This window comes from Manis javanica, chromosome 7, assembly GCF_040802235.1.
Source record: "Manis javanica isolate MJ-LG chromosome 7, MJ_LKY, whole genome shotgun sequence".
Lineage (NCBI taxonomy): Eukaryota > Metazoa > Chordata > Mammalia > Pholidota > Manidae > Manis > Manis javanica.
This window is the reverse complement of record NC_133162.1, coordinates 131,916,877-131,942,016: the sequence shown is the minus strand read 5'-3', so window position 1 is coordinate 131,942,016 and position 25,140 is coordinate 131,916,877. Positions and strand designations below refer to the sequence as shown.

Sequence of the window (25,140 nt, the reverse complement as noted above, 5' to 3'; positions counted from 1 at the left end):
GATAAGAAATATTTCTCAAGTAATTCTGACACAGTCCATCTCAATTAGTGTTAACTAATTGTCTTTTCCCCTTCGAGGTGTGCTTTTCTTAGTTCTAGGTATGCTGGGTGATTTTTTATTTATATGTGTAAGCTTTAGATGAGATAAAAGCTAATTTTCTAAGTCTCACCATTAAGAAGACTCTATGTTACAAATGACTATTTGTTCCCCCAAATTCATTCTCCCATCCTTCTACAGCAATAGCATTCCTGATTCTTAGCTACCTGGTCTTTTGGAATGAATTCTACATTTTACATTCTCTTTTTTCAGCAAGGCTGACCACATAACTTAAGTCTAGCCTCTTTAACTTCTTTCTACTGCTTGGAACATGGATGAAGAGGTGGTCTATCTGTTATGAGACAAGTGAAGCCAATAGCCTGTGAATGATAAGCAGCAAGAAAGAAGAGCCTGGCTCAGATAATCATAAATTTTCAGAGAACAGTCAGATCATATTTTGTCTCCTTTAACTAAGAAAAATAAGAACCTTTGAGTGACACTAAGGTGATATTCAAAGTCTTCCCAAAATTTCCAGGCAAATGTCCAAATCTTTAAAAATATCCCCTCCATTATAGCAGGATCATATTCTCTAGAATATGAAAAACTGTTACACAGTAGTACAGTTACGATCATGGCAGTCTAATATGACATCCCAGTACCACTGTTGTTAGCTATTACAACTGGGTAATACATAATTATAATTATATATATATATAACTGGGTAATACATAATTACAATAATCATAGCTGGGTGTTACACCAGTAGTTTCCAACCCTTCCCTGATTCTCAGCTCTTTGCTCCATTCAAATGTCTCCGGGATCCTAAACAGCTGAACTGGAAGGAAACCATCACAAAGCCATAAAACAGTGCAGTGTGAAATGGGGGTGCTTTTCGATGACTGGGTACACTACACTATTTCAGTATGTGAAAGACCTATCTTTGTTTGCTGAATAAATGTTTCCTTTTCATTGTTCTGTCAATCATGCTTGATAACCCTGGTGAAGAAAAGTATTTGTTCTCTCAACCGAGTGAAAATTCTTCAGATCAAGGCAAAGCGCTGACGTATACAGGACGAGCAGGACTCTGCAATAGCATCGCTGATTAAAGGAGACGTGTTGACTGGTTTTCTTTTACATCACAGAAGGTGACACTAAGGATCATCTCCAAGATGTCTGCTTTTATCCTGAACCTTAAATGATTAAATGCTTTTCCACATCCTCACATTGCTTTCCACAGAAGAAAGCACTGCCCCCTTCCAGTGCACACAAAGATTCAACGCAGTGCAAAACCAGCCAAGGTGTGCTGTTCCTGCAGCATTTGGTATACACAAGAAAGGTCTCGGGAATCATGCAAAGTTATAAACAGGCGGCCACATCGAGATCTCTTCACTGAATGCTCTTTCCAAACACACTCTGAGGAGAGTAAGTGGATACCTTTATTTGCAATTGATTTGTACAGGAAGAAAGTGTGATTAAAAGCTTTGCAAGACATCGATTGCATGTACATTAGCTTGCCTCGACCTATAATATTTTCTACTAAAAACCCATGTAAACTGTGGCAATAACCAGAATTGTATTGCTACACAGAAATGCAAAATATTTCAAAGCTACACATATGAAAATTGAGAGCAATTTGTCCACCACAGCAAAGTATGTAAGAAGCAAAAGCAGCTTATTGTAAGGCCACCTGATAATTGGGTGAGTGCTTGTGAGGCAGCGTTAGCACTGATAATGTACCCACAATGAACAGCTCACAGGATATGAATACACTTTAGTCTGCTTTCCTGCCAGCAGTGGCAAGAAAATGTCAGGAGACTCCAAGCACCTTCCTGGAACAGCCATCATTAATCTCCAGTATGATCACATTACCTTTTGATTATTTTAGATTCAAAAAAGTGGGCACTTTTTTTTTTTTTTTGCTCAATGGCAGACTGTGCATTAATAGACACCAATAAAACAGCCATTGTGCATTCACCTCAGTTAGGCAGAAGTACTGACACGGTTGGCTGAAGTTCACTGCTGCTGTTAGTGGTGGGAGGGTGAAGGGCCCTCATGGCCAAGGCATATGCTACAGAAAAGAAGATTAAAATGTGGTATACTCTTCTAACTATATCATGAATCATTGTTATTTAGTAAGCATATATAGGCATTTGAAAGAGCATTGTAATGATTTCTGTATGCTTTGATTTGTTTTCACCTCGGGCAATTATGTTATAATAAGCTCTGTGTAATATTAACTATCAGATTAACTTTTTCTGAGATTATAAAATAGTTATTCATCTAGGTGCCCTGGAAATTCTATTTTGCTTTATTATATCATTACTACTCTGTTATGGTTATGTTCTCTGTATCTTAGTTACTTCTGCTTATCTTGGTTAGTTTAATGCATGGAAACTAAATATGCTAAAGGGAGAGAATAAAAAAGAAATTCTAAACTGTTATTAGTGTAAGGTACAATCACTGGGGAGGAGGGATTTATTTAAGGTTATTTAAAGTTAAAGTCAGCATCTTCTACTTCCATTTGTGAAAGATTAACTACTGGGGGAATTGCCATCTCATTGCAAACAAAACTAGAAAACTGGACAAAATGTATGAACAAATACTGTTATATATTGTGTAGGCAGCACAAGCCTGTGAAGTCGTCCAGAAGGGCTACTGGGACAACTAGATTTCAGGATCCCTGCCCTATATTAAAGGCTTCTCTGGACCTGACTTGAATACACTTCAATATGGGACTCAAAGAGACTAAACTAATCTGAAAGTAATGTCAGTGCACGGCATACTTAAGGAACGCAATACAACGCAGCATTCAATAACGTAAAATTCACAATGCCTAATGCGTGGCCAAAACTGTCAGACAGGGTAAGAAGTGGGAAAATATGAATCTTAAGCAGAAGTAAAAAGAAACAGATTAAGTGATGATATTATTTAGGAAATAAGCAGCCTACGATACTAAAATAGCTATTCTAAAGAATACAACTGGACAAGGATGTAAAGGAACACATGAGTTAAGGAAAGAAATGGAAAATATTTTAAAAATCCAAATGGAAGTCCTAGAAAATGAGTCACCGGAAATGAAAAACAAACTAGATGGGTTTAACTGCAGATTAGAAACTGCTGAAGAAAAGATCTGCTAATCTGAAGGAATACAAAGTATCCAAGGCTGACAGAGAGGGGAAAAAACACTGAAAAAGGAAAAGAGCGTCTGTGACTGGTGGACCAATATCTAGCTCTCTTACATATGTATAGTCTTTCCAAAATGACACTTTTAAGGCAAAGATAAGAAAATTTATCATCAGTAATGCTGCACTACAAGAAAGGTCAAAGGAAGCTCTTCCCTTGGAAAGCGAACGGCACTAGATTGAAATGTGTACGTAAACAATGGAATGAAGGACACCAGAATTATAAACATGGGAAAATATGAAAGAACTAATTCTCATTTTTAATCCTTTAAAAAACTGACTATATAAAGCAAAGATAATAGCAGTGTATATTGCTTATGTTTATAATAAATATAAGAAAAAATTGCAATAAAAACACAAAAGACTAAGGAAATGGAAGTATATTTAAATAAGGTTTTGTACAGTATGTACATGAAATGGTATAATATATGAAGGTAGATTGTGATAAGTTTTAAAAGCACATTTTAAATTGTAGAATAATCATTAAAAATATAAAAACAGAAGGTTAATAAGCCAACAGCCAAGGATATAATGGAATTTTTAAAAGTATTAAAGTAATTTTTAAGAGGGAAACTTGAAAAACAAAAACAAAAACACCCACCAGGACAAATAAAAAAGAAATAGTAATACAGCAAGATGGAAAATTTAAATCCGACCATATCAATAACTATATAAAAAGCAAATATCTAAACACACCACATAAAAGGTGAAGATGTCAAGTAGGATTATAAAAAATACAAAACCCACTTTAAATATGGAGCCACAAATAGATTACCATACAAAGATGGGATTAAATATACCATGCAAACACTCCTCCAGAGAAAGCTAGGTGAGCTGCATTAAAAGAAAAAATATGTTTAAGAGAAAGACCACCAGAGATGAAATTGTATATTTTCTAGTAATAAAGGGGACAAATTATCAAAAGGAAAAATCGGCCCTAAATGTGTGCTCTTGTAATTGCAGAGTTTTGAAATATGTAAAACAAAACTACTGACATTAAAAAGAAAAATAGTCATGCATAAGTGCACTTGGACACACCCATGGCCCTCTTTCCATAACTGATAGCATAAGTAGAGAGAGAATCAGAAATAAACAACCAGGTAAGAAAAAAAACGGCAAAAGATTTCAGTATTTCACAAAAGGAGAGACTTTAATGACAAATACAAGAGATACAAGTAACAAATAAGCTCAAGATAATGAGTCATAAGGGAAATGCAAGTAAAAGCTGTAATGAGATACCAGTGCACACCCACCAGAATGGACAAGGTTTTAAACAATGACAATGGCAGGTGCTGGTGAGGCTACAGAGCATCTATACCTGTCATATATTATTGGTGAGAGTACAAAATACAGCAGTCACTTTGGAAAATAGTTTGACTACTTCTTAAAGCACAGTTTCATTCCTGAGAAAATTCACTCCTATGTGTGTATCAAAGAGAAATGAATACAAATTCCCACATAAAAACTTTATAGGATGTTCATAGCAGTTCATAATTGACCCCACCTAGAACAATCTAAATATCCATTGGCTGGTGAATGAATAAATAAGTGGTGATACATCCATACAGTGGAATACTATGAGGAAAAAAGGAACAGACTACTGATACAATGATATAAACGAATCTCAAAATCATTGTGGTAAGTGAAAGAAAGAATATACAAAAGACTATATATTCTATGATTCCATTTAAAATAGATGCTAGAAAAGGCAAAACGGTGTGATAGAAAGCAGATGAGTGGTTGCCTGGGGCTGGAGATGGGGTGAAGGGATGAAAGGGAACCTTCTGGGTGATGAAAAAATGCAGTTCATTGGCAGTAGTGGTTATGCAATTGTACATTTGGCAAAAGTCATTGAACTGTGCCTATAAAAACAGAATTGTACTGGATGTAAATTTTATCTAAATAAATGTGATTTAAAATATATAATTTGGTGTGATAAAGAGGAACAATGCTTAATATAAGAAAAGACATAAATCTAATAAGATGCATTAAAATAGGTGTTGAAAAAGCAATAGAATTATAATGAAATAGCTATATGGTTATACAAAGAAATATTTTAACATATTCTTCGAGAAGCAGATTATGCCAAAAAAAAATAGTAAGGATTTAGAAGACTTGAAAAAAACTCTTAAGCTTGATCCAACCTTCACACAACAAATAAACATGGTACAATTTTTTCAAAGCATATGAACATTTACAAAATTAGAATTGCTCATTTTAAAAATGAGCAAGATCCTTATGGAGAAATTCTAAGAACTATAAACTTTTTTAAAAAAGAAATAAGTGGATAGGTATGCTGATGGAAAGTCTTCATATCAAAGGCGTATGTGCTCCTAAAATATATCAACATTCAATTAAAATTCCAGTTAATGTTTTTAAAACTATTAGTGCTATTTGGGGGACTAGACAAGCTGATCGTAAAATTCAGATGGGAGAGGAATTGCCTAAGCATAGCAAAGACAATTATGAATAAAAATTAAGTAAATAAAAAACGACAACCATATTTCCAGGCCTAATAAGTAGCAACAATTCCCTTCCTCTCTCCCTTCCCGCCTCTCGTGACTTGGCTCCTTCCTTTCTGGCTTCCCTCAGTCCTCCGGCTCTCGCTGCCCTTCCTCCCTCCTTTCTTCCCTTTTTTACTTACCTGTGTAACCCAATCCCGTAATGGAAGCCAGTCACTTCAGCCAAGCTCTTGGAGAACAACGTCCCGGCCAGTGAGTCCTCACGCACACCCAGACTTAATCATTTCAGGCACGTTTCCTCTTCGGAAGCAGGCAATATTCTTTAGCTGAGCATCAAATGTAATTCAAAGGAAGGAGTGCTTTTCAGATAGGAAGACGACTCCTAAGCTCCACAGTAGGTGGTCACCCAAGGGACGTTTATGGTTGTTATACAGCCAACATATTAGGTTGTCCTCAGCTGACATATCAGGTGGCTACACAGCCTATATATTAGGTTGTTAAACCCGCAGTTTATAGTTGTGTAGTAGGCACGAATGAGTGTGGAAGAGGACCTAGGAAGTTTGTCGATCCATTTAAACAGAGTAAGTGACGTCAGTATTTGGTTCAAGTCCACCCTTTATGGTTACGGGGTCTATTACTTGTTTTGACGTTAATTCAATTAATCTTTATTCAATAGAGATTAAATGGCTGTAAATTAGTTGACTAGATGTGGGAAATAAGATACTTTGGCATATAATATAAAATTAAATGTAACAAAATACGTAACAAAATAACAATAGGTAATCCTATGATTGTTGGGGTAATGAAAGAGGTGAGTGAATTTTCATTCATTTTTTTTCTCAAGGGCAAAGTGGTGTTTTAATTGCTTTAACTTCTGGGCTTAAGGGATGAAATTTTTGAGATTTTGAAACTTGACAAACTGTTATAGTCATTCAGATAATAGTTATAAACCATGTTAATGTATCTGATTATGGCCTGTCATTTAGGAGAGTTAAATTCTCAGCCTCTAACTTAAAAGATTGATGCTATTATTTTCTTAATGATACTGAATATAGATGCAGCTCATTTTTCAAAATATTTTAGTGGAACTAATTCTAGGACAATTGGCATGAAACTGTGGTTTGACCCACAGATTTGGAATATTGTCCATAGTGTAAGTCTGATCATGTGGATATCAGGGTTATCTGAGTTAATCATCTAGGAATAGCGCCTGTGTTTAGGCCTAAGGAAGGGTCATGAATATAAGATGTCTTCTGATGAGATTAATACACCACTTGTTATGTCCATAGGCAGAGCTACTCAGTGGTCCAATTCTAGTGCTCATAATTCCTCTGTTTTAGGTGTTGGGTAGGAATGATACAGGAGTCAAAGCTTAAGTCTTTATAATCATTATAGTGGTAGCTTCAGTATCACTGGCAGCCTATGGTGTTTACAGTCAAGGAAGGCTTTTAGGTTTCATCTATTATGAAAAGAATTCAGAGTGATGGGAGGGCAATTAGGATTCAGATGATGGCTGGTTGAATGGCTGCAACTGTTTCTACTTCCTCTGTGTCTATAGGGCTTGTGTGTTAGCTTGGTTGCTAGCATTAATAAAATAACATAAAGGACTAGGGAGCTAGTTAGGAAACAATTACTAGTGTATAATCATGGAAAAGAACAAGTTCTTCTGTAACGAGGGATGTTACATCTTGAAAGCCTAATTGGAATGGTTGTAGCATAGAAATATAAATGGACTTATAATTTAACTTTGACAAGGTTATATAATTTTTCATAATATCTTGTTTATTAACTTAATAAACAAGACCTCATAGTTATTATGTTGACTAGAAGCCAGTTTTAGGGGATTTGATGCCTTCCTTTTTTATTTTAAGTTTATCTAAATAGATTCTTCAAATGTGTTATGTGTATGTTTTGGAGGGGGGGGTAAAGGCACCTATGTGGTCCCCAGAAATTAGTGTTAGTTCTACTATCACTTTGTAATTAGCTGTGGAGGTTTCCTAAATTATGAAAATTATAAATATTACTGCTGTTAACAAGATAAATGAGCCTATGGATGAGGCAGTGTTTCCTGTTGTATATGCATTTGAGTAGTTGGAATAATGTATGTTATCCCTGAAAGGCCAAGAAAATACTGTGGGAAAAAGGTTACGTTAACTCCAATAAATAAAATTGGTTTTAGGTTGTTATGTTTAGAACACCTACATATTGGGTCGTTAAACCTGCAGATAAGATTCAAGTCTGTGTGATCAGACTCTATTATGCTTTAGTACTTCTGAGTAAAAACATGGGAAGTATCTCTCTACTTGGTTTGCTTAAATCAGGAAAAACTGATATTTGTGTAGATATTTGTTTGTACCCCATCTTGTTCTAGAATGGAGTTAAGGTAACATTTAAAAATATTTATGTTACAGGTTTTTTTATGGTCCCAATTCTTCACTCTTCCCCGTATCCATTCCCTTTACTATGGTGTCATAGTTTATCTCACTAAAGTGTGAGATGAGATTATTTCTTCACCCTTGAATCTGGCCGAGGATTGTCCACAGCCACCAGGTGCCAAGACAATGGCACAGAGCAATAAGATCCTTCCTCAAAAGCCTCCAGAAGGAATCACCCCTGCCCACGACCTTGATTTCAGACTTCTGGCCTCCAGAACTATGGGAGAATCAATTTCTGTTGTTTTAAGGCAACCAGTTTGCAGTACTTTGTTAGGGCAGCCCTAGGAAAAGAATGGGGCTCAGAACAAATTTGGTGGGTTCTGAGGCCTGAAAGACGATGTGCAAGCTTGAGTGTGGTGAGTGACTGGGAGAGTCTGTAAGAGGAAGTGGCAGAGATAGGCAGGGGCCCCCATCATATAGGGCAGTAAGCTGTGATTTGGTTTTAAAAGCAAAGAAAGGAGGAAATGAAGCTAAAAAAAAAGTAAAGGAAGGAAAGATATAATTAAATGAAGAGTAAATTTCATAGGCAAGTAGCCATGTCAGAGATTGCCTGGGACTCATTAGAACTGGACTATGAATTCTGCCCCCAATTCTCTATCGTGCTGTGCAGAAGAAAGCTCATGAATCAAAGTGCTCATAAGATGATGGCAAAGTAGCTGACAAGATAAAGGCTAAGCTCCTTGGCCTGTCATACAAGTCCCTCCATGATTTATTTTTGCTTACCTCTCAGCCTCATTTTCATTCTCTCCCTGCCTCGTGTGTACAATTCAGCCAGCAGAGCCCAGAGCCCAGCTGTTTTAATGCCCTCACCTCCGTATCTGCACATGCTGCTCGATGGAATATCATCGCCAGAGCCCAGCTTTCCCGAATCTGCTTCTCATTCTTTATTCTTTCATTCATTCATTTAATGATGGAGCTTCTCTTGATGGGGCATACATTAGCATTAAAGTATAGCAATAAAGAAGATATGTCCCCCTTTTTCATAGAGCTTTGGGTTGACAGGCTGAAAAATAAGTAGACAATTAATTACAATTGTGTCAAGCCTGACCAAAGAGAAGTTCAAAGCACGGACAAGGAGAATCTGCACCCATCTTGGCAGCTGAGAATTGGCTTTAATTGAGAAAAGACAGATGGAAAGAGTTAACCAGAGAAAGAATGGGGGTGGCCTTACCGTCCGAGAGAGCTGCGTGTGCAGACCCTTGCAATGAAAAGCAGTATTTCATGTTCCAATAATCTAAAGGAAATTGTTTCTCTTTTCTCTCTGTGTCTGCCTCTCTCACTGTCTCTGTGTCTCTCCCTCTTCTCTTCTACCCCCATTAGTTACTGATTTTTCTTCTGTGGTCTAACATCATTGACTATGTGTGCACAAACTATTTATTTAAGATAAGCCCCAGAATCCTTATCTATTTAGCAGGAATAATAAAAATGCCCAACTCCTCGATGGTAATGAGGATTTAATAGGATTATGTGCCAGTACCTGGCATGCTATGAACACTCTCAAAACTTAGCTATGGCTCCACTGATTTCTGTATTTAGCACTGCTCATTAACTCTGTGTTTCATGTACCAAGCCCTGTGCTGAGATGTTTTTATAGATACGGTCTCACGTGATCCTCAGACTCATACAAGGCAGGTAGGTGTTCTCATTGCCTCGATGAGAGCGCTGGGGCCCAGAGTGTTGGAATAACTGTCTCCCATGAACACAGTTGACAGGCTCCACCTGCCTTAAAAGTCTAGGCTTCTCAACACTCCAGCATGCCGCATCCCTTCCCAGACTCGCTTCTTTGTTCAAATGGAACGATGTTTTTAGTACCTGCACTAATTGAGCACGTTCGTTTAGCTTTGTTCAGATAGAGGAATTTTGAACTTACTTGTAAATCGAGGAAGCAGATTACTTGTTCTACAATTCATACTAGTAAGACTACCAAGTTAAATCACTGAATCACTGCAAAGAAAGGATAGAAAGCAAAGTGAATGATAGAAGAATATTAAGAGGAAATAGAACAGTCAAAATGGAGTCATTACGTCTTTACTTCCTGGGAACTACAGTGTCCTCGCCAACCGAGCTTGATGATACAGACCATTTTCCAATTATGTACAATATGGGAGACTTCCAACAACTTGTAAGGTGGATCATTAAAAGCTGCAATTAGCCAGTGGCCGTCGCTTCAGCCTCCTGTTGCCATCCATTTCCTTCTTCCCAGGAGGCCGATGCTTATGACAACATCCCTTAATGGGGGCCGATGGCCTCAAAGTTCAGGAAGAGCAATTGTATTTATTGGACCTCAGTTTATAGTCCAGTGATGGTCTGGTTCAGGTACATATTTTTGGGGGTGTTCGTGAGTCAGAAGTACATGTGGACAGCTGAATTTTCAGACGATATCTCCTTTTTTTTCACAACATTATTGAGGCACAGAATGTACTAAATTCTCTAAGAACCTGGAGTTCAAGTTATCTGTACTAAGTCCAGAGATGACTTTCTAAAACGTTCTTATTTTGAACACCAGATGGCAGTAGATGTAGCCATTTATCAAAAATGAAAGAGGAAGGAGGAGACTGATTTTGAACTTTATGTATGCAGATTAATAGTGCATACAGAGCGTCCACTATTTGCAATGTGCTAGAATTTGTACCGGGTACCTCTGAAAGGAAGAGTCACAATCCAGAGCTTCATATTTGAATAAAGATAACTTCATATGTAAGTCTACAGCTTCTATTCAGTTTAATCTCATTTGATTATTTCTCAACACATCAAAAGACATTAACTGGATGTTTTGGCAATACCTTGCCAGATGGCCATCACAGAGAACATATAAATACATGTTGCTGACAAAGAACAATTCCCAATAGATATGTTTCATCGAAAGAATATTCTGTTTAGATTTGACTTAGAACATTGCACATACTCATATGAAAGAAACAGATCTAAAAGGTAAGAGAAGAAAGGACCTTAAACATAATTTAGTACAAAGCTTCCTATTTGCAGAGAAGGACATTTAAATACACATATATTAGGAGACACGCCCAAGGAGAGACACAATCGTAACTGACAGATCAGCGAATGCTTCTGTACTCTCCCTACTGCATTACTGTAACGCTGGGGGAACATAAATTCCCAGCCCAGTGCAGATTACCTTTGAAGCTGAAATCAGTCAAAGGGAGAAATAAAGTGGGAGAAAACAGTTTATTGATTACAAGCAGTTGTCCACTTCTGCTTGCCCTTGTCTCTCACATCCTGGCTGTAAAAAGGGACCCCACTGTCGGGAATGGCCAGCAATCCCTGAGCAGATGGATGAAGGATTACTCCACACCTTACTCTACAGTAAGGGAAGGCGAGGGGGTCACGCTCAGAGACAAAGACCCTTTTCCTCTGTTCACTCTTGTATTTATTGTGGGCATTCAAATCCTTACATCAAGATTAAAAATACCACAGGTGCAGATCAGAAGAGTGCAGAAGTTACAGGATGCAATCAATTTTAAACCTTTCATACAATCAAAGGTTTTCATATGTTGATTATTATCAAGACGCAAAGCAGAGCTCTATGTGTGCTACATGCTTGGTTAAACTAGAACTAAACTGTGCAAAAACAGCATTTTTTGAAAAATACCTTCAGGCTCATGGGAACAACAGGAGTGGGCTATTCTTGTGACTTTCCAAAGATAAAGGCTTTACGCAGACCCCAGCATTCCAAGGGTCTATGCCCCGTCCAGTAGTTCCATGACGCCCTCTGGAAGTTTTTGTCTATATCTTAACAAGCCAAGCACTGTGCACAGCCCTGTCATTAGCATTCCAGCCCCCACACCTCACCCAACATCCCTGGTTCAGTTAGACCCTGACTCCCCTCTCCCTCGTAATCCCCTATTGATATGGAGATTGACTACTTCTCTTCACCCATTGGAAGCACCTACTGATATGGGGATGCACTAAGGCCAGGCAAGAGATTCTGGAAATATTGCAATTTTACCCACCACTATTCCAAAACACATGGTGATATTCTGAGAATGCATTATTATGTGAAATGTAGTGAAGACAGTTTGAATGTTAAATAATATTATATTTTTTAGATGGTCGTTATGTGTGGGTAAAATTGAAATATTTCCAGAATCTCTTGCCTGGCCTTAGAACATCTCTGTATCAATAGGTGCTTCCAAGGGGTGGAGAGAAGTAGCCATCTCCATATCAACAGATGATTACAAGAGGGAGGAGGGCATGTCTGGACCTGAGAGGTTGGGTGGGGACCCTTTTTGCAGTCAGGTCATGAGAGACACAGGCAAGCTGAAGTGGACTACTGCTTGTGAGCAATAAATAGCTTTCTCCCTCTTTATTTCTCCCTTTGATTGATTTCGGTTTCAAAGGTAATTTGCCCCAGCCTGGGTACTGATTCCCCCTCATCCTCCACCCCTCATGAGTTACATTAGCTTCAGACATTGCTTAAATGGGCCTCAAATTTAAAATTTACCATATTTTATTCATCACTATAGAAATACATCCTCTTTTAAAGAAATACAATGTCTTTTTTTTTATCTTTCCTCACTGCTATAAAAAATTGATTCTATTTACTGATTGCTTAAAGCACAACAAGGCAAAAACATTTTAAAGTCAGAAAACTCCCATAACCTTGGCAGTCTGATCTATTGAAAATCTGGGATTTCAAAGATAAACTGATGATTATTTACATGATAAAAAGTTGCAGTTTGGAAACTTTAAAAAACAAACAGTATTTAGTATGTGGAGATCTATAAAGAGCAAACAAGTCCTTACAAATGCGTCAAAGAACCTCTGAATACTGGGCCTCTGTAAACCTGCCCAGCCTTACCCCCTCTCTTAGGTCTCTCTAAATCATTCAGAACTTTTGACCCACATATTGGAAACATTTATCCCATTGTTTTGTTAAAAAAAAACAAAAAAAAATTCAACTGAGGAAGTTTAAGGATCCCATTGGCTTTATTCAACAATGCATGAATTGGCCAGCATCCACCTAGCAAATAGAAAGGAGCACCAAACCACTGAATAAAATGGGTGATTTTTATTGGCACGAGCTAGGGAAGAGGGCATTACATCTTTCTGTGGGGAGGGAAGGGGTCAATTAAGTGGATCACCTCACTAGAGCTGACCATGAAATTCCAGACTTAACAGTTTAGGATTATATTCTTGGGAGAGGTTGAAACTACAATTAGGTCTGAATTAAGTCCTGGTTTGCTGGCATAGGGTTTAGCACAACTGACTCCATTGTTGGCTTATTGCCTCTTTTTTTAAAATAGTTTCTTCTTTTTCAAATGTTCCATCCCCATCTTTGCTTTAACGTCTACTACTGTAACCAAACCCAGATATTACATCCTAGACTACACATTCAAATCTGTCAACAGTCTACTTCTGACAGCAATCAAAACAACCACAAAAAATGCCTGTGTTTCCGGCTACACTTCATGACACCTAATGGAAATTTCAATTGAGTGAAGGGACTGGAACTAATTGATTAAAAAAGCTCTTTTCCCCTTTAACAACTTGGAGAGTTACCTCTTGATTTCACTAGTGATAGTTGCTGAAATCTTTTCACATTTCTCTTTTGGAACAATCTTCAGGACCTGTATTATATATCTTTAATGCAAGAAAATTTCTGATCCTTGAGGGTAAACTTAATATAGTATAAATCTATGTCAGGTAAATGTAATATATTAAAATACTACAAAGTTTAGGATAATTACAACTCCTTCTGAAATATTACAAATAGTAACTATTGCCTTAATAATTTATTGTTTCGAATAATAAAGATATATTTATTTATACAGGCAAATAAAAGCCTGGAATTGCAGCAGTCAACCTTTTATAACAATGTTGACTCAAATGAACATGACCATTGTGTTTAAGAAAAAAAGTTTCTTCATTGTCTTACTGAGGACCAGGGCCACCAGCAGCCCACCAACAGGTGATAAACTGCTCCAAAGCCCCTTTATTTGAGAACATCTTAAATCTTTTTTTTTTTTACAATGCTTGATTGCAAGGAGGGGTTCTATCAATCAATACACCAGGCAGTGTCTTAAAAGAACAGACAGTGAATACTCGGATGCCCTCTATGTATGGGAGGAAGCAGCGATAAGGACTGCTAATTATTCTCCTGAAGGATTCTGCTGGGGACACAAGAATCAGAGCAGTTTATCTTCCGAGCATTCCTGCCTGTTTTTCTCTGGTCTTGGGTGAAAAGTGAGGGGCTGTGTGTATGACACAGGCCTGAGCGGTTTCAGGGCATCTATAGAAGCTGAGCCAACTGACAGTGGGCCTCTGTAGCTGGCACAGCCCTTCACCTGTGGGACCACCACGGGGAACCACAAAATTTCATTTTATTACACAACAGGTTGTATATGACGTTTGGGATTACAGGGGTCATTCATTTTTGTTTTGCTATGCATATGTATGCCTTAGTCTCCCGAGTGAGAATTGTGTGTGTATATACAATGAATTTTCATTTCTGATATTCTATTTTTCATATCCAGAAGCTCTATTTTGTTACTTTTGTATCTTCTATTTCTCACCTTACTATAATCAGATTTTTCTCTACTGTCTTGAGCACATGGAGTACACTTACAGTCTGAAATCTGATGTACTCATCTGTTAATCTCATCATCTTTGCCATTTCAGGGTTTTTTCCTGCGGACTGGCTTGTCTATTGGCTGCGGATTATATTTTCTATCTTCTTTGCCTGCCTGGTAATTACTTAAATTTGGTGCCAGTCAGTGATAATGTTGTGTTACTACGTCTTCTAGAAAGTGTTGGAGTTTATTTTGGCCAGTATTTAGGCAAATCGAAACTGGTTGGGTCCTTTTAAATCTTGATTTTAAGCTTCATTAGGGTAAATGCATTGTTAATCTAAAGTTAATTTAGCTCCACTAATTAAGACAATACCTGTCTAAGGACTCTGCCCAATATCTCTTGTGTGACAAGGTCTTTTCACTTTGGATGGGGGAATACAAGTTCTTTCTAGCCTGGGGTGAGGTCCAAGGAGTTTTGACCTGCTGCTTTCCATTAGTACTTTCTCTGTCCTTAGGTATTTTTGTTCTCATGCAATTGCGGTTAGATACCAACCAAACCCTTGATGGCACTGCTCTGCATTTCCCTATGCAGTTCCCTTCTCTCTGGTACTCCATCCTACAAATGCTAGCTGCCTCAGCCTCTCAAACTCTAATTTCTATCTCCTCCACTCAGGGAGACTGTGGGACTCTCTTTGGGTTTGGCCCTTCCAGTGCTACAGCCTGGACGTGGACTTCCTGTAGTGGGATGGTTATAGCACTCACCTTTGTTTATTTCCCTTCTCTCAGGGCCCCCAGACTTGTGCACCACACTGCCCAGTGTCTAAAAACAAATGCTTCATATACTGTGTAACCTTGTCTAGTTTTTTTTCCGGCAAATTAGAACATTGCCATATAGCACATATGTGAAGATAAATGTAGATTTCTAATCTTATATGATGAGAAAAAATAAACCCTGCCAATACTGTATCATTGAACTTGCCTTCATACTAGTCTATATCACTTCTCCAGAAACATTTATAATTTTAAAAATTGGATTGGCAATTTCCATGGTATCACCAAGTAAAATAAAATTCTTTATTTCCATTCTGGTTTTGAAATATAATATTAGTTAATTTCAACATATAAACATGTCTACATTTTTTCTGCCCCAATTATAGAAGATCATTTGCGAATAGTCTTAGGAATTTATTGGTTATTGGCTAGTTCGACCAGGCATCTTCTCTGCCTGTTGCATTTCAAGCCTGCCCATGAACCTTCTCAACAGCACTATCTACTTATCTGTCTGTATGTGACACCATCGCTTACGGTTTTGTGAACTCTCAGGGGTGTTTAGTATAGTTTAGTATTATTTTCAATACGGGATTCAGATAATCTTCTGGATTTAAACGAAGACAAAAATCCTAGAGATGCTGGAAGAGCAATAAAACAGGCAGCAAAAACTAAAAGTGAGATTACAAAATGCTTGGGAGAAGAATGGTATATAAAACAAATAGGTGGGGGGCAAATAAACAGGAGATGAAAGAGAATTGGGAAAATAATGAACAATGTTTACCATACTTTGCTAATGAGCTCATTGGCAAAATCCTACTAGGGATTCCTTCAGAAAGACCAAGGAGGTTTTCTATTTGAAGACCCCTATCAAGAACCTATTGAGAGTAATGTGGCTCTTATGGTGGAATATGTATAATATATATATATATATATATATACTTATTAGCAAAGCATAGTGTATATTATTTATTATTTTCTTAGTAGGAGGGGAAGAACAGACCAAATCCTTTTCTTACCACAGAGGTGAAAAGTATCCACTATTAAAAAATTGTCTACTTTAAAAAATGGCTAACTTCATGAAATCAATAGATCACCTGTCCCCAGTCACCTGTCGCTATTTCAAGTGAAGTTTTCTGGGGAGTGCTGTATGACGTTAACTACCAAAGGTGTCCCTAACTTCATGTAATAATTCCGTATGGTGCTATCACTTTCCAGTTCATCTTGGATCCATTTTTGTCTTCATTCTGCATCATCTCTAGGAATAATAAATCCCACAAACTCACTCCGTGTTTTGTCACATAGTCCTTTGGTTTATTCTTGTTTCTCTAAAACTTTCAGTACTTTGAAATTTGCTGATCAAATCTGTGTTAATTCATATTAATGAATTTTATAATTTTTTTGGAGGTACTGATAATTTTTTCTTTTGTTGTCTTAATCAGATGGGGTCTTCGTGTTCTAATTTATCTTCTTAAGGGGAAACAGAGCGTGCATTATAAATCCTGTGGGTTCTAATTATTCTGAATATCATGTGGATTATTCCCTGATACAAAGAGATCAGACTTTAAGAGAAAGGGTTGACTGGGCTCGTTTTACGGCTCTGTGACTGTGCATCAGACAAGTCAGTTGAAGGGGGACTTGAAGGTGGCAAGAATAGAATGTGGCATGGATTGCATCTGAACAAAAGGGCTGTCAGTCTAGCACTTTTGAACTCTCCTAGGTCTGCAACCAACGGAGAAAGAAAAGGTGATCTGGCCATGAAGACGCGTTGAGAATTGTCCCCAAGTGACCAAGTTCGCCCTTCAATGGACAGCTTCAGAAACCCAAAGTTTCCTTCCCTCACTGCCATAACCTACAAGCCAGGAATGTAAGGTCCGAAACCCAGGGCAAGCCTGGGGTTTAAAATCCTGCGTGTATCCCACCAAGTATTCCTTCCACAACAGAAAAGGTGGGGCAGCAAGTAGCATAGAGCTGCAAATGCGCATCACTCCTGTTTATCCTGCAAAGCCATGTCCCCTCTTTGACACCCTGAATTCAGAAACCCACCCTGCCCAAGGTAAGCCTTTGGGTTTTTCTCCCCCTTGGTGGAAATTTCTTGATTCTCTTTGAGAAAAACGTAATTCAACCTTGTTTTTTTTACTCTTTCTTCCAGAAGGCTGCTGTAGAAAACACACACACACACACACACACACACACACACACACACACAGACACACACACACACACACACACACACACACCACGAAAGGGTTTATACAGATTTCTTTTCTTTTCACAGTCGCTCTTTCCCAGATCCGAAACTCGAATCTCCCGGGACTGACGGTGTGTCCAAGGTGAAGGGTCCCGAGGTCCGGGAGCGCAGCCACCACCCACCTCTCCCTCCCCCCACGGCGTCCGCGGACTCCTCACGCCCCCTCCGACAGGAAAGGCACTCTTTCCCCGCCTGGAAGACGCGACAACCTGATCAGTCTATTAGAAAGATGAAAAATCGCAGCCTGGAGACCGATCTCCGCGCGGAAAGCCCCAGGGAGGGAACCGATTCCCAGTCCGGGATCCTCGGAGCCCAGAGCCCCGGGAGCGCGGAGCCCGGCCCTGCCTGGGTCCCCACCGCCTCTTCCCGGAGCTCTGCCCGGCCCCCCAGCAACCCGCGCCAGGTGACTGCTCGGAAACGCCAGCGGGGTCTGCGGAGCAGGAGGAGAAGAAGGGGCGGTGGGGGTCTCTGGCTGCAGGACACACGCACACACACACACACACACACTCACACACACACTCGCACACGCACACACACCCCGGGGGAGCCCTGGATGCGCGGGCGCCCCACTCCCTTGCGCCCCGCCAGCGCCCCGCGGGGATCCGCAGCACCGCTACCGCCGCGCCCCCGCGGGGTCCCCGCCCTGCGCCGCCCGGGAGAGGCAGGGGCGGGGCGAGGAGGGGCGGGGCGGGGCGAGGAGGGGCGGGGGCGCGGCCCCGGCGGCCGGCGAGGGCGGGGCGGCCGCGGCCGGGGCGCGCAGGGAGCAGGGGCGCAGTCTCCGTGCGGGCCCTCGCCCTCGCCGCCCGGCCGCGCCTCTCCGCCACCGACCCCGCCGGCTCGTGCCCGCGGCCGCCAGTGGCAGCGCCCGCCGAGCCCCAGGCGCCCCAGGAGCGAGGGCGAGGCGGCGGCGACGACACCGGGGCGAGAGGCCGGGGGCGAGGAGGGGCCCCGGAGCCCGCGCCCTCCCGGGGCCGGATCCTGCGCGTGCCCTGGGTGGGCCTGGCCGGCGGGCAGGGCCGCAGGTGAGTGCCTTTCCCCTTACTCGGCCGGCGCGGCGGGCAGGGGGCCGTCGTCTCGCGGGCTCACCCGGCCGCCACACCCACCTGCGCCCGAGTTCCCACCCGTCGGGCCGGGCCGCCCGCGGTCACCGCCGCCCGGAGATGAGAGGGGGAGAGGGTGGGCGGCAAGTGCCCGCCGCTGGTGCTGCAGGCGCTGCAGGGGCAGCTCCAGCCGTGCCGCGGCCAGGCGGCCCCTGCGCGGAGGGGGGCCGTGCGCGCCTGCCCGCAGGTTCCGCCAGCGCGGAAAGGCAGCTGTACCTGACGGTGCGCGATTATTTCCTTCTGCCCAGCTAGCAGAGCTGTCCGCTGGGTTTCGGTGCCAGGGGCTAGTCGTATTCTTGAGGAGCATTTGAAAGCATGTGTTGAATTTCCCAGCAGCAGAGGGGAGCGTGCAGGTAACACCTGTGGGCACAGCGAGACAGCGCCGCACCCCTTCCGAGCACCCAAACACGCGGGTCCACCACGCTGCTCAGTCTCGCTTCTCAACGCGGTATGCGTGTGATCGTGAAATTCCGATAAGCTGCCAAATCAGTTAAACTTTTTATCGACTTCACTTGAAACCGTCATTGACTTTTAGAAAAGAAAGGAAAAGGGTATTTTTCGTTATTTGTGTTAAAGACAATGAAAACATCAAAGCAAGATTACCAAACTAGAAACTGTAATGCCAATTTTTGTGATTATAGCAAGCATTTTATAGTTTCAGTGTTTTTTTTTCTTTAACAGTTGCAGCCTTTCTAGTAATTCGTATCTCCTATGAAGCAAAGAGCAGTTTTTTGTGAAAGAAGCTTAGGGGTGTTTCTGAAGAACTTGCTTCAATAAAATAATGACCAAGTCAACACAAGCTTTTAAAACGATGGATTTTCAATTTCTGTGTGTCAATATTGGGGATTTAATTTTTTTCAGAAACACAATGAATGTTCTTTTCTATTTCTCCTCCCCTGTGGGCAGGAAAACAGACGTTGTTTATTTTTTTCTTTCTTACTTTTGGTAATTTAAAAGATATTTTCATGATTTTGCTCTCACATCACATCTCACATCAGTGAAACCTGTTTCTATGTCTGCAACCCAAGTATAATTCTTAAATAGTCCATTTTATTGAAAAGTCTTCAAATTCTTATTCCATTGCTTTTAAACATTTAAACTAGAATTCACTTTTAGAAACTCAAGTAGGATTTTTAAAGAAATTACTCATGATTTGAAAACTACTCTTATGTATGTGTATGGGATTATCATTGTTAAAATGGCTTATTGCTAGACAGAATGCTAGACAAAATATGGCATTTGCCCTGTATCTTGGCAACTGACCATAGTTTCGCTCAAGATAAGTTTTTGTATTTTTTAGATGTTTAAAATGCCTGACTATTGGAGGTTCCCTTTTAGAAGTGAACAATTGTGCAGTCATGGGACACAGTGAAAGAGGCTGGCTGTACGACATGCCATGATTCCTGTGGTGCAGGGCTTATAAAGGGTACCTGGTGCTTCTACAGAAGAAAGATGAGTCAGGCCTGGCTCTCTGCCAAGAGCATCTTTGTGCCTCCAAGTGTCTCCAAGGACCCAGAGATAATAATGGGAGCCCTCTTGTGGCAGTGCTTCTGTGTTTTTGCTACCTGTTGCTGGGGTGAGTTCAGCAGCAAAGACAAAGTAAATTCAGAGGTGGTATCAGTGGGATCCTCTTCACCTTACTCGGTAAGACAACCCACGCAAGGAAAAAGTGTTCTTTTTCTTGGGCTTATGATTGCAGAGAAAAAGAGGAATAAATGCAGAAACACAGAACCTATCCACAACAAATTCCCTGCATTAGCACACAGCCCCCTCTGGTCTGGCGCTTCTCCACGATCCCACAGAACTCATCTCCTCTTCGTTTGTATCCTCCAGCAACATCCATCCTTCAGTACCTGGAACACATTGGGGGAGTTTTGCTCCCTAAGGCATTTTAAAATAGTCCCGGCTTTCTGGATGCCTGCATTGTCCCACTCTGAATGGCTAGCTCTTTCTCAAGTTTTAAGTCATAGCTCAAAGGTCTTTTCCTCAGAGATCATTCTGGATCACCTTGTCTGTCCAAAGTAGGTCGTCATCTCTTAGTCTCTCTTTTGGTCCCTTGCTCATTTCCTTCATAGTGCTTATGACAGCATGCAGGCAGCTTGTGGATTTGCATGGAGAATGCTCCAAAGAAGCAGACCCAGTCTTTGTTGTTGACTCAGCTTCCAGAACAGTGCCTGGCATGAAGTAGTGGGGGAGGTTCTTAGATGTTGATGTAAATAATAAAGTACAAAAGTAAGACTTATTTCATCACAGAGCACATAAACCCAGTAAATTTATGCATTTTATGGCTCAGTTCCTTTTTTATTTGTTGCGCATCTGGTATGTTTACACCCTGGCACTATGATTTTGACAAGGCAGAATTAAAACATTCTGAGATGTATTCCCATCTCTCAGCAGTGTAGGCAATAATGTGTTCAAAGATAAGTAGATTATAATGTACTCTTAGGAATGCAGTGATCACAACTGGATTGAAATATATTTTAAAGAAAAATTGGAGTGCATAAGCCAACATGACATTAGTGTAAGTGACTCCCAGTCTACAGTGATGACCTTATTGGGTTTAAATCTATAAATTTTTACCAAGAATTTGAGGTTCATTCAGTAATCACTACATTTAAAGTATTGTTTTGTAATAAGTACAGACACTTGGGTGAGCTGAGTTGATGAAAGTATGGTCAAATGAAGCTGAGCCTTATATCTGGCGCCCCCGTGAGGCAGGGTGGTTTTACATCAGGCTCCGGGCAAATTGTCTCACAGATTCAAAGTGTTCACCAAGGAAAGCTCAGCGAGCGAAGATGCCATCAATACTGTTGGGGGGGGAAGATGGAGTGCTTCAAAATGAATGCTGGTTAGTGATAGCACCGTATTTATGCTAGAATTCATGTGCGTGTGTGCAGATGCACACACACACACACTTTACGTGGCAATGAGTCTCCCCATTATTTTTTTGAGACTGTACTTAAAAGTGTGAGACAAACAAGAAGTCCTGCTATCAACATTTTCAGTTACTCGATCAGCTTTGATTAAGGACATTTCTTATGTAGCAAGTGACCAGCCACACTGCTGTTTTTTGTTTTGTTCTGTTCTGTGTTTTGGTAAAAAATTTGGCAATCATGTTTCTTCTTGAAGGACTAAACTAGTTCATGAATTGTCATGAGGGATTCTTTTGAATTGGTTACAACAGTGGTATGTTGTGGTGGTTGTAATGTGTTGGGGTCAGTCTCTGTACTAAAAAGGAGATGGCTCTCCTTTTTATGTCACAGATTAGCTAATTTATTCTTACCCAGAGGTATTTATTACAGCTTCCTTCTTCAAGGAATGTCATAATAAAATGGGTATAATAAGATTGTATACCAATACTTTTCATATAAAGATTTATGGGGGCAGTCACAGAACATGGCTAGACTACTTTTGTAAAATGAGAGCATAGTTTTGTTATCTTGCCCTCCTGCAAAATGAAGTTTCCTCACTGAAGGTTTATGTACTCTTCCCTGTGTATGGCTGGAAGGAAATGGCCTTAGGCAACAGGGAAAACCATCAGCTCTCCGCAGCCACAGGTAGAATGAAGTCGGGTGGTGAGGAAACCGCAGACCACGGTAAAGAGGGAAGGAGGAGGGAATGCCTTGAACAGTGCCAGTGAACATCATCTGCCACAGACGGATTCAAATTGACATTGTATATGGAATTGAATTACTTGATGTCCTTTTAGCCCCACTGAGAAAGAGTTCTTTCTTCTTTTTCTCTTTAGAATAGCAACTGTATTTTAAGTGGAAACATGCTGTTACTGCCTCTTTTATACAGGAAATGGAACACTTTTGGGTTTTTAAAGTGGGATAACAGTGAGCCCAAAATGCCATGTATTATTATTATTAAAATATACCATTCCTTTAATTTCATTTGGTGTTCATTTTATGATTTCCTTTTGTTGTGTCAAGTGTTTGAGAGGCAGTGATTACTGATGACATGTTTTTTAAAAAAATGTCTCCTTGGATTTTTTACAAAGCTTTCTGAATCATTTAACGAAATACAATAAAGCTCTAATTGTACTTATGGTTGTTCACATGGAAATGTAGAGGGAATAAGTACATTGGCAATGTTGTTAACCTACCATCTCTGCCCTGCAATGAATGCGTTATTTTCCTTTCCTTTTTTCTCTTCTACATCTCATGTTCTGAACATTTGATATACACGCCAATAAGACAAATTTTGCTCCATTATTAGGTCACACTATTAATACAAATAATTGGAAAATTGAGCCTCTAAAGAAGATTTAATAAGATTAGACCGATGCACTAAAACCCAAGCATGAAAGCATTTCTGTAGAGGTTTTAATGAAATTTTCTCTGTCATATGCCAAAGTAGACGTCCTTTGTCATCTGATTGCTTTTTAAGAACAGGACGATTTCAGTAGAGTTAGTGTCTGCCAATGAGTTGCTCCTAAACTATGTAGCTTAGAATCTAATGTAATTATTTAAATATTGGTCCTCTTCTCAAGGGCCTATAATTTGGAAATTCAAAAAAATGTAAATGTGATATTCAAATCTGTACAGAAAAATAAAACAGGAATGTGAACGAAATGTTATAGGAAAATGAAATGTCACCTTATATATTGATTGAAATTCAGCTAAATGATTACTCTTTCAAGTCCAATGGACAGCACTTCATTTAGGGTTTAGGGTAAGGTTAATTTATTAACTGTATATATGTTTTGAATAGGACTAATGGAATATTTTATAGGTAAATTGTGCTTTTACTTTCTTTCAATGATGATATAAAGTTAACATTCTATCAAACAAAATATTATGGGAACAAACTTAATAGATAATCCTTTCATGGCATCAAATAGTACAAAGTTTAAGTGATGATTTTTCCTCCCTTAACATAATACATGTTCTTGTTACCTTGGACAAACTTAGCTTACAGCAGTTCAGGTTTGGAAAAGGAAAATGCCATCCACAGGGGTCAGCTGGGAACAAGGTTCTTACACTCCTATGAGATCAGCTGGCACACCTTCAGGAATGAATGTTGGTGGAATGGTTAAGCAGTGAAGCTCTTTTGGAAATTCATATTGCATTCCTACTCTATTTCAGAATCTTTGTAAAATATTTTTATAAAGGGGTAAAAGCACAGTGGAATAAATTTGTATTCATATTAGAGTAGTGAAAAAGTGTTTTTCTGGCTCTTGCTCAACATGTGGTCTTAGTCAAATAATTTAACTTCTCAAAGCCAACTTCATTGCTTGTAAAGCTGGCAGTGTCTACTTCTAATAGTTTCTGTATAAATGAAGTTAAAACATATACAGTCAAAAAGCCATTTTAGTGTCTCATCCATGATAAGGAGGTATTCATTACTGGTAGCTATTACAATAAAAATATATTCTGATTATATTTTGAGTACAAGCAGTACAGCATCTAAAGTTCATTGTTGATTTTTAATCCTATTTCATCAAAAACTAATGATTCAGTTTCCTCTACTCTATTCTTAAGGATATTTATAGTTAATACTTTGACGCAGGACCATTCCATTTTGAAATCTTTATAACCCTCTGTTGATAAAGTTGTTAGTTACAGACTATTACAAGTAGTTTATGTGAAGTATCTAAAAATCTAGTAGGAAAACACGGGAGAGGTGTTTACAAATCAAAAATTTGTTAATTCTCCAATTATATTTTCTTGATGTTTTTGATCTTGATCTACCAGAATTCTTCATTAATGGAGAGCAGTTCAGTAGAGGTGACCAGCCAGATGTCCCATTAGTGTGCCTTACAAGTAACGTCTACTTAAATGGGACGTTTTTAAAAACAGCTTATCATAAAAATTCTCACTTATGTGTGAGAGCAATCATCGGGAATATAACTCTGAATTCTAAAATCAGCGAATAAGATGTCCGAGCCTGAGGGAAACGTTTGCCAGTATGTCCATTCGCTTACTTTATTTCATTGGTGATACATTAACAGAAATCAGAATCTTGTAAAGCAAATCATCAGTATAAGGGTTATAATTGAATCATTTTTATATATATTTTTTTTAGCAATCCACAATTCTTCCTTGGTTACAAACAAAAATCATAATAGATTATGGGTTGCCTGAGGTGGGTCAGGGCAGTACCATGCAGACAGAAAATGAATATATAAGAGGTACACTGCCATAAGGGAAAATATAGACAGTACCACTTACATCTTGTCAATTATACTTACAACAGCATTAATTTAACAGCCTCAAATACAGAGGTCTCAGCTTGCCCAGGAGTACCTTAAGGAATCTGTAAATGCTCCTTCTAAATCCCTACAACGGCCCTTTGTCATGAGACCACTAAGTCTCAGAAGCTACCGGACCTTCCCAAAGACTCACATTGGTGGCTAAACCTGAATAGCACACAC

The 25,140-nt window shown here is 39.7% G+C and overlaps 1 protein-coding gene across 1 annotated transcript in view; it reads left to right on the top strand.

Moving 5' to 3' along the window:
- The first annotated feature begins 18,428 nt into the window (after positions 1–18,428).
- SCN9A (sodium voltage-gated channel alpha subunit 9) overlaps positions 18,429–25,140 on the top strand; it is a 144,148-nt gene continuing 137,436 nt past the window's right edge. Inside the window, exon 1 of the mRNA XM_073241600.1 lies at positions 18,429–18,683. The gene's annotated coding sequence lies outside the window, so the exon portion shown is untranslated. The remainder of the gene's footprint in view (positions 18,684–25,140) is intronic.